This window comes from Poecilia latipinna, unplaced genomic scaffold (assembly GCF_001443285.1).
Source record: "Poecilia latipinna isolate Pla-1442-1.1 unplaced genomic scaffold, P_latipinna-1.0 Scaffold1092, whole genome shotgun sequence".
NCBI classification, from domain to species: domain Eukaryota; kingdom Metazoa; phylum Chordata; class Actinopteri; order Cyprinodontiformes; family Poeciliidae; genus Poecilia; species Poecilia latipinna.
This window is the reverse complement of record NW_015113708.1, coordinates 164,956-174,083: the sequence shown is the minus strand read 5'-3', so window position 1 is coordinate 174,083 and position 9,128 is coordinate 164,956.

Sequence of the window (9,128 nt, the reverse complement as noted above, 5' to 3'; positions counted from 1 at the left end):
CCACATGGGGTAATTTAGTGGCCACCGTTGGGAACCGCCCCCTGCGGGGGGGTTCCCCCCCCCAAAAAAAAAAAAAAAAAAAAAAAAAAAAAAAAAAAATATATATATATATATATATATATATATATATATATATTTTTTCCCCCTTTCTTAATACAATCTGTTCAGCAGAGGCAGAATGAAGTAGGTGGATGATAACTCATCAACATACGAAGGAGCTTTAATGCAACAGAACATGAAAACTATTCAACCTCCCAAACTCCTTTAAACCTGTCCGCAGTAAGGTTATATGGTACACTGAAGAAGATTAAAATATTTGAAGAATCTAAAAGACGTATCATAAAATGTATGCAAAGAAAGGCAATGTGGCTCTGGAGCACCCTCCTCAGGAGGAGACAGTGATGGATAACCTGGAGTTCTTCTTGACTGCAGTTGAACTTATCACCTTAAAGGAATTGATAATCCAGGAACTTTTCGGGTAAAAACCTCTTTGCATTATTAGCTGGGGTTCCACTGGAAAAGAAAGACTTCTGTGATATTTCCTTGCTAATGTAATGTTAATGTAGTCGATTTATGTGATAAACTATGTTTTTAAATTGTAGCTAAGACCATAATTCCAAATTCTATACACAATAAAAGCTTTTTTTTCCACAATAGTGGTGCAACAATCATTGACAAAATGGTCCTTAAATAGTATTGTGCTCCTTAATGAAAATTTTGCAGGCTCCTTTGCTGTGGAAGTAGCTCATAGTTTAGCAGTGCTTCTTAAGAATCGTTTCATGTTCACTGGGGCTTCGTAACAATGAACTCAAACTGTAGAAGGGCTTTAAAATGTATATTTAGTTCCTAATAAGCTTGCAAAACTTTCAGCTTAAAGAAAGAAGAAACTACTGTGAGCCCTATGTGTAGTCCTGAGAGCACTACAATATAACCTTATGTTATATTATCTAATATTACAAAATAATAGATGCTGCTCAATGCCTTCCGCTGATCTAAAATGCAAATCTCCAATTTTAGCTTTGCTTCACTGACTCCTTGTTTACTAAATAGATTTAAATGTCTCCTTTTCACATTTAAAGGCGTTAATAATCAAGCTCCGTCACACATCAGATATCTCACTGTGTTAATCTGGCACTTTCCTCTCAAACTGTAGGTTTATTGGTGGAAAGTTTCTAAAATTAGAGCTGGAGGCAGATGTTTTTGTTACCAAAATCCTCTCCTGTAGAACCAGCTCAGTTTTAGTCCGTGTGGTAGAGACCCTGTCTACTTCTAAAAAAAGAACAGAATAGAAACAGGCTTTATTGTCCCGCAAAGGGGACATGTATGTATAAAACAAGATTAACAATAGCAATAATAATAGTAACAATAATAACGTATACCGTGCAGGACGATACCATGAAAAAAATACTCAGCAGGTATTAGAAATATAAATACTGAACTCACAATCCAAGGGATGTGCAACTGAGTCAGATTAATCTTTCACAATGTATTTATACACTATGCACTGAAGACCAGGCTTAAAACCTTCATGTTACATAAAGCTTATATAAAAGATTAAGTTATCCTGAAGTTTCTCTGTAGGTTTGATACTATAGGCTTAGCCTTCTGGAGGGAATGTGGAATTTTAGAAAGTAGCTTCTCTTTAATTGTTTGTATAACCTAAAAAAAATAAAAAATAATCATTACTTTGCCTCTATGTACTCAATTCACTTTTGCATTTTTTTTTCTTTATCAACTTTATTATTATTATTGTTTTAATCTTAATATTTTCAGTCAGGCTTTGTATATTTTTAATTTGAAGAACAATAACAGTCTTTTTAAGAGTTTTAGATGTAATTTATGGACATGTAAGATGATTAAAATCATAACCCAGATCAAATGCATATTTCGTATTGACTAGATGGCATCTGATGGAATGTTCCACACTGATTTTAAAATGCATCAGAAACAGTAAAACATAAATATAACATGTTCCCAGGGTCAGCAGGCCTGAACCAACGCAGTTCACACTGAAACCTGCCTCATTCCAAAGATCTGTCTCTCTTGGCTGAATTTTAGAGTTAAGTCCCAGAGTTCCATTGGCTGCAGGGAGCAAAATCAGGTATCATGCTGATGACCCCAAACTCATCCATAACACTAATTGGACAAAGTGACAGCTCTGGGCCTTTGGGTAGTCAAAGGATGAGAACAACAAGCACTGCCTTTTTTTTTAATTTATTTATTTTTATTTTTTTAACCCTCAGCACTGGGGGCAGTGCTTGGTAATCAAACCTGAGTGCTACCTGATTGGTCAGCTCTTCTTCATCTCTATCATCTCCGCGTTTTTCTTTTTTTTTTCTTTTTTTTTCCCACCAGAATGTAAAATCTCAGAAAAAAAAAATCTATTTTTGAGTTATCAGGACTTATGTGGATAAAACAAATTAAATTTAAAGCAGTGTGGTTAATATTTCCACACAGATGAGAAAACATGTTTGCGTGCGTGTGTGTTTTTAAGCCTGGTTAACTGCTCACAGCTGCAGGCTGTTCGTGCTTCTGCTTAGCTCGGTGCTGTAAAGCAAGTGGAAATTCGATAAATGAAGGTAAATGCACTGCTGTCCTCCCCCGCTCCCTGCCTCCCTCGTTAGGACCCCTCTCACCCCTCTGCAGGGAGCTGAGGCAGCTATCGATCTTCAGAGCCTGGCTTGGAAGCCTCCAGTTTTAATTAGAGGTAGCTTGATAACAAACAGGAACAAAGATTCATAGATTGCCTTTGTAAGCAATCATATGTACATGTTTTTCCTAGTTTGCATTTTTTTTTTCTTCTTTTACTTAAAAAAAAGCTACCCACTTAATCTTTAATAAGTTGTATAGGTCTGTCTCCTCACAACGTCACAGTTGCAGCAGTTAGTTAGCAGATTTTCCAGTTTTCGCAAATTGTTCCTGCCAGCCTAATCTGCAGCAGCATCTCTCCATGTTGCGAGCTCCTAGAGAGTTTTCTGGCCGCAGCGCCATCCAGCTGGACCTGTCCCTCGCCTCTCCATGAAACTATATCCTGGGCTGCATGTTGGTCAGCCGCTGTGCTTGGCAGAGCAAAGCATTTGGCCACAGAATAGTCAAATCTGTTCCACATTACTCCCTGTTGCACTTCCTGTTTTCCCCGGTGTGTGTGGAGAAACTGCGATTGGACACGTGGAGATGCCAACAGCATCCAACGCCGCCGGGTACGCCTCACGCCTTCCAGCGCTAATGTAAAACCTGGCTTCCTGTGCTGCAGCACAACGACACAGCAGCTGTTTAGTCAAAGCTGGACTCAAAGTTGTTATATTTTCTCGTTTTTTATTTATTTATTTTTTTAGTCGGTCTGCTAGTGCTATTCCCCACCAGATTTCCATGAACAAATCCAGCTGTCAACATACGGTGACTAAAAATGAGTCCTGTTAGGCAGAACAATATGACCAGGTGAGGGGGAAAAACAGTGATTATCTCTTCATCGTGCACCTGTTAGCCAGAGAACATTTTGTTCTCAAAGCTGGTGTTAGAAACAGAAAAAAAATGAAAAGACATAAGAATTTATTCAAGTTTTGATGGCTAAACGTCTGGTCAGTAATTATGGTGGAGTATTCCTGGCCTGCACTGATCTGTTTCTATCAAAAGTGCTTGAAGAAAGAAAGAGGTGAACATTTTCACTGATGCATGTGAAGGTCCAGCAAATAAGTGAAATCAGCTGACGTTATTTCTTTTGTTAATGGGGCCACATAGCTGCATGGCAGCATGGGTGTCTATGCTGACAAAGAACTGACAATGGAAGATGTTGGCCTAGCTTGATAAATTATTTGTAAATCCCGGTATTCATCTCTCACGCAAACCCTATTTCCAGTTGCTGAACCAAAAATGGTTTGAGGAGCGATGAGTTCAGGTGTTGACTTGATCTTCATATTCAGCCTAATTGAGGATTTGCTGAATGATATGGAAAAATAAATGCGAACCCTGGAGACTCAATCTCGCAAGTTAAGAACTTGGAGGATCTGCTGCTGAGTGCTACGTACCACAGCACACCTTCAGGTGTTTAGTGGATTTCAGGTCTCAAAGGCTCAGGGTTGCTTGTCAGCAAAACGAGGACCGACACTATTATTCATGCGGCCCAATTGTTTTTACAAAGGTTAGAATGAACAAAGAAAGCATCAGCTGGATTCAAAGGGTGATCCAACTACAGTTGGTGTGTGCGCATTGGTGTTTTTCGAAAAAATTTTCGAGTGGCCAAATGACCGCGCATGCATATTTTTTGGAATATGGAATAAAGTCAGTGAACCTGGAGAGAATCCAAACACATAAGTGGAAAACACCCAAATTCCAGACAGAAAGACCCCAGCCGGGATTACGGTCTATGGCCTTCTTGCTACCAAGCAACTATGCCAACATTTGTTTCACTGCACAGACACCAAAAGAGTTTTATGCTTAAATAAAATTGAAGAATCAGTTTGAGTTCACAATGAAACTGCTTCTGCATCTGGGTCTGGACTGTTCACACAGATCAAAGCTGAATCATGTGTGTTCAAAGTTCACCACTTGAATATTTTGAACTGAAATGCATATCTCTCAAAATAGACTGCTTCACATTGACCAAAATTCTAAGAAAAATGCCATCTAAAAACGTGGAAGCTTTGGAGGCACAACTCTTTCAGGAACAGCCACTATGTTTAAAGAAAACTATTAGAAGCAACACCATTTCTTTAAGCTCCTTTATTCTTTGCTGCTTTTGTCACCTGGTAAGATAAGGTCTGGACCAGAATCAGCTTTCATCAGATACATGTAGTACAACATAACTCAGCACACTCAACAACTTCAGCATAATTGTAAAAGGTCCAGCCGGAGTGCCACATTTTCAGTTGAGTGGGCTGGACTAAAGTTTTCCAAACAGTGGTTAGACATCTGAGGTTTGTAATATTAAAATTTTGCATATTTTCTATGGTTCTGATTTGTAAATTTCACTAAATAACATCTGAAAATACATGAAAAATGTACTAGAATTGCGTATTTATGAAAAGTTTTGAGATAGATGGCAACTGTGATGCTTTCAACTAAACTCTGACTTGATGAAAGCAGGAAGCTAATGACGCCCAACGTAGTCTAAGCTGCTTCTCAGCTCAGGCACGTTTACAGGGAGCGGTGGTCTACATGGTTAATGATTGCTGTTTGTGTCACTGCTCACTTCAAATTAGAGTCTGTCAGCTGTACAATGAAGAAGATTCCCAGAAGTGGTGTGAAAAGTCCTCTGCTTAATCTGATCCTAAGTGTAATGAGATTGTTTAATTACCAAAAAGGAAAATCCTTAATCATCCCCCTGCTCTTATCGCTCTTTACGTCTCAAGTAATGCCTCGGATTTAAATTTGGATCCGCAAACGGCCTCGACTGCGAACCTTCATAAGCTCAGAGAAAAGCAGCGTTCACTCCTGTTTATCTTTCAGAGCCATTAAAGTCACGGAGACATGAAATGACTCTGAAGCGTTAAATTACATACTGTACAAGTTTATGGATTAATGTTGCTCTGGATGTGACTGTGCTCCCTTCTCTGGAAGCCTATAAGAGCCTATTAAAATAGCTTTCTGCAGAAAGTGAATTAATGTCAGAATTGAAGAAACTCTGCTACGTTTCAGACTGTATTGCTTCCTTTTATGTACCTGCAGCTTTAACCAGTACAATCTCAGCAGACTGAGCTTTATTTGTATTTACATAAACTCTTTCTGACCCATTATGAAAAAGGAAAGAGTTCAGGATGAAGCAATAACGGCACAATGAAAATTGTACTATAAAAATCCAAATAAAGACTGTGATAGCCTCATATATTACACACAGTTATGGCGAAAAGTAAAGTTTTTATGTGTCACAGCATAACAAAAAGTTGTGTTTAAAATGAGGCAAGGGCAACTTTAAAGAAGTAAGAAAGCATGACTTATTATTGCTTCTGAAGGACATAAGAAGCTAAACTTTCAGGATGCTGATTCTAAAAGTGATATCACAAATCAAGCTACTGTGGAATCGGGCAGCTATTGAAGCAGTCACTTACTCTGGTAGAACAACAGAAACAGTGGATGGCTGCATTGTCAGCACTTGTTAGGAACGTGGAAATGGCACAGATAGCTGGATATGCACCCAAACCCATCATGATGGTCCCGGTTTTCCTGAACACACCATGTCAAAGGCGGCATGCCAAGGATTACAAAATCCCATGGAAAATGATTATTCTGACTTGATACTTGAAATATGCCACGCCATTGATACAATGGGAAGTCTGCCATTAACACCATAGCTGAGACATCTGCGTTTAGAGCTATGCCACCACTCTGATTTCAACATAAACACTGCTGTTTGCAAACAAACAGCATCAGGAAGACCATGGACCACAGCCGAAAGGTCAAGGAGAATGTGAGGAAGTTTAAAGCCTTAGTAACTAGGACTACAGTGGTAGTTCAGAGCTTTTAACATCTCACAGAGTAGTGCCCTATCCATTATCTGAAATGGAAAAAGTATAGCGCAACTATAAGCCCTTATACTGAGAGGGCAAAGGAGCATTAATCAGAGAAGCAATGCACAGGCTGTGTAAGTCTTGAAGAGCAACCGAGATCTAAACCTCCGGTAGAAGAATCTGTTGAAGGGACAGCTAGGAGCAATGAATTCAACAAATATGCCTTTAATGAACACCAAGAAAAAAGCCAATGATAAGTAATCGCCACCGGAAGTCTTATTTTAAGTTCCCTACAAGTAAAGGAGCAGGCACAGGAAGTGAAAAGAAAGTGCTCTAACTCAGATTAGACCAGTGTTTCTCAACCCTGGTCCTCACTGCCCCCCTGTCCTGCATGTTTTAGGTATTTCCCTTCAGCCACACTCCTGAATTGTATCTCTAGGTGATTAACAGGCTTCTGCAGTACTTGATGGTCATGCAATCATTTGAATCAGCTGTTCTGGAATAGAGGCACATCTAAAACATGCAGAGCAGGGGGGGTGAGGACCAGGGTTGAGAAACACTGGATTAGACCATCATTGATTTTCCAAAGCACTTTGTAGAGAAGATATGCCACTACACATCTCACAACATGCCCACCACAAAACCTGGGGATCTCTGTCCACTCTGATTGACCTTAACGGACGAGCAAAGGAAATGAAATTGTCCGAATTTCAGTCTCCAGAAGTGGACTAGATTTTCTTTAAAAAAAAAACAAAAAAAAAACACTGTACATTTCACTTTCAAAGTTTTCCTTCCTTAATATCAATTTATAACATAACATTTCCTAACATAAGTTTATGTTTGTACTTTAACTATGTACTTTGTGATTGACAAGTAAAAGACAACCAAGGGATCTAAAATAAGTCGCATGGCACTGTTCATAAAGAATATTTTAAATGTGAATGTTGTTCAGGCAAAGTACTATGAGTCAAGACTGGTGTTGCATTATTGGCATATTCCAATGGTAATTTTCTTAAAAAATAGAGGAAAAACAATATCCAATATGTGCAGGCTGCACATATAAAAACTTTACCTTTGAAACATTCAGGCATCTGAGTGAACTATGGTAAAAAAAAAATAAAATAAAAAAACACCCATATTCATCTACTTGGGATTATGCCTCATTCATAATAATCTTTCTAAAAAGTCTATTGATATAAATGTCAAGGGCTCATTCAGCTGTATTCTTATTAAATAAAATTTGGGTCTGTAAACCTCCCTGTTCTTGTAATTTGGTTACAAAATGACAATAATGATGAACAGAGGAGGTCACTGTCAAACCAATAACTGGAAGACAAATCACTTGGGAATCTACAGGCAAGATGCCTTCAGGTGGACTGGTCAGACTCAGAAGCCACTTTGACTCCCTGTTTATACATATTTGTGAAGGTAAACATTAAAATGTTTAACTTCCTTTATCTGGTGTTTGCAGGAAAATGACTCCTGTGCAGCTATGTATCCATTTCATACATCCCTCAGAACTTTTTTCTTCAGTACCAGATTTTGTTGTCCATTTTCTCCTTCATATGACTGCAACCAAACAACAGATGATACCTGAAAGCTCTGGGGTCACACTGTGTGACTTAGGAAATCAGACTGGGACTTACCCAAGGTTTTGACTTGCCGTCAGAGGGAAACATGACAACGATTCACAGCTGCCATTCTTTCAGACAAGAGAGTCAAAGATGTGACCAACTTTTGAAGCAGGACACTTTTCTTCTGTTTTTTTTTTCCCTTCTTTTTCATTCCATTTTTCCTTGCTGAGCTGCATAAGAGAGACTCCAGCCTCAGCACATCTTAGAAAGATCCGGAAGATGAAATGTTCCACTTCATGCTGCCGGATAAAAAATTGAAAACGCACCAAAATGATCACTTCCACCATACTGCACAATGTGGCAGGCCATAATCAAAGTTTCTGACTTACTCAGCGATTCAACCACAACTCTGGACAAACTTGAAGAACTTCCTTGATGCTTTTACATGTGCAAGCCTCTAAGAAACAAGTTAGCAAGCAAAATGAAATCAAACTGACAGGTTATCAGGAGCTGGAGTTCAGTTCTGGAGAAGAACCCAGATAAAATAAAAAAAAATAAAACCTCAACACAACTTCCTTTAAGAGTCGTTATCCCGTTCCTCCAGGGCAGGGACCGGAGCAGAGTAGAACAGAGAGTGGAAGATGGGAGACGAGGGTTCCTCTTCGCCACGCTTTATGAGCTGCAGATTGTTAAGTGTCAGGCTCCTGGTGTGCAAAGTTAAGAGGGGACAACAAAAGGCATCTGCAGAGCCAGAGCTGAGATTTACAGCACAAGAAGACTGCCGTCAGCAATAGAAGTCAGCTGCTCGCGACATCTGTATGCTCAGACTCATTCAGCACTTTTATTCAAGAGTTGCATCTGTGGAAAATTAAAGATGGATTAAGTATTTCTGAGGACCAGATTTAAGGCCACATTTCACACAAATGATAGGATGTTACAACGCGAAATCAGAAAAAAAGTTACGGTGAAGGTTTTAATAGTTATAAAAATTTCAATAATTCTGAATTTATGCCACCGGAGACAGTAGAGCAAAGATTTTTTTTTTTTTTTTTTTTTTTTTTTATAAAGAGGGCCCTTCCCCCATTTTAAGTTTTAAAAAAATTTTGACAAA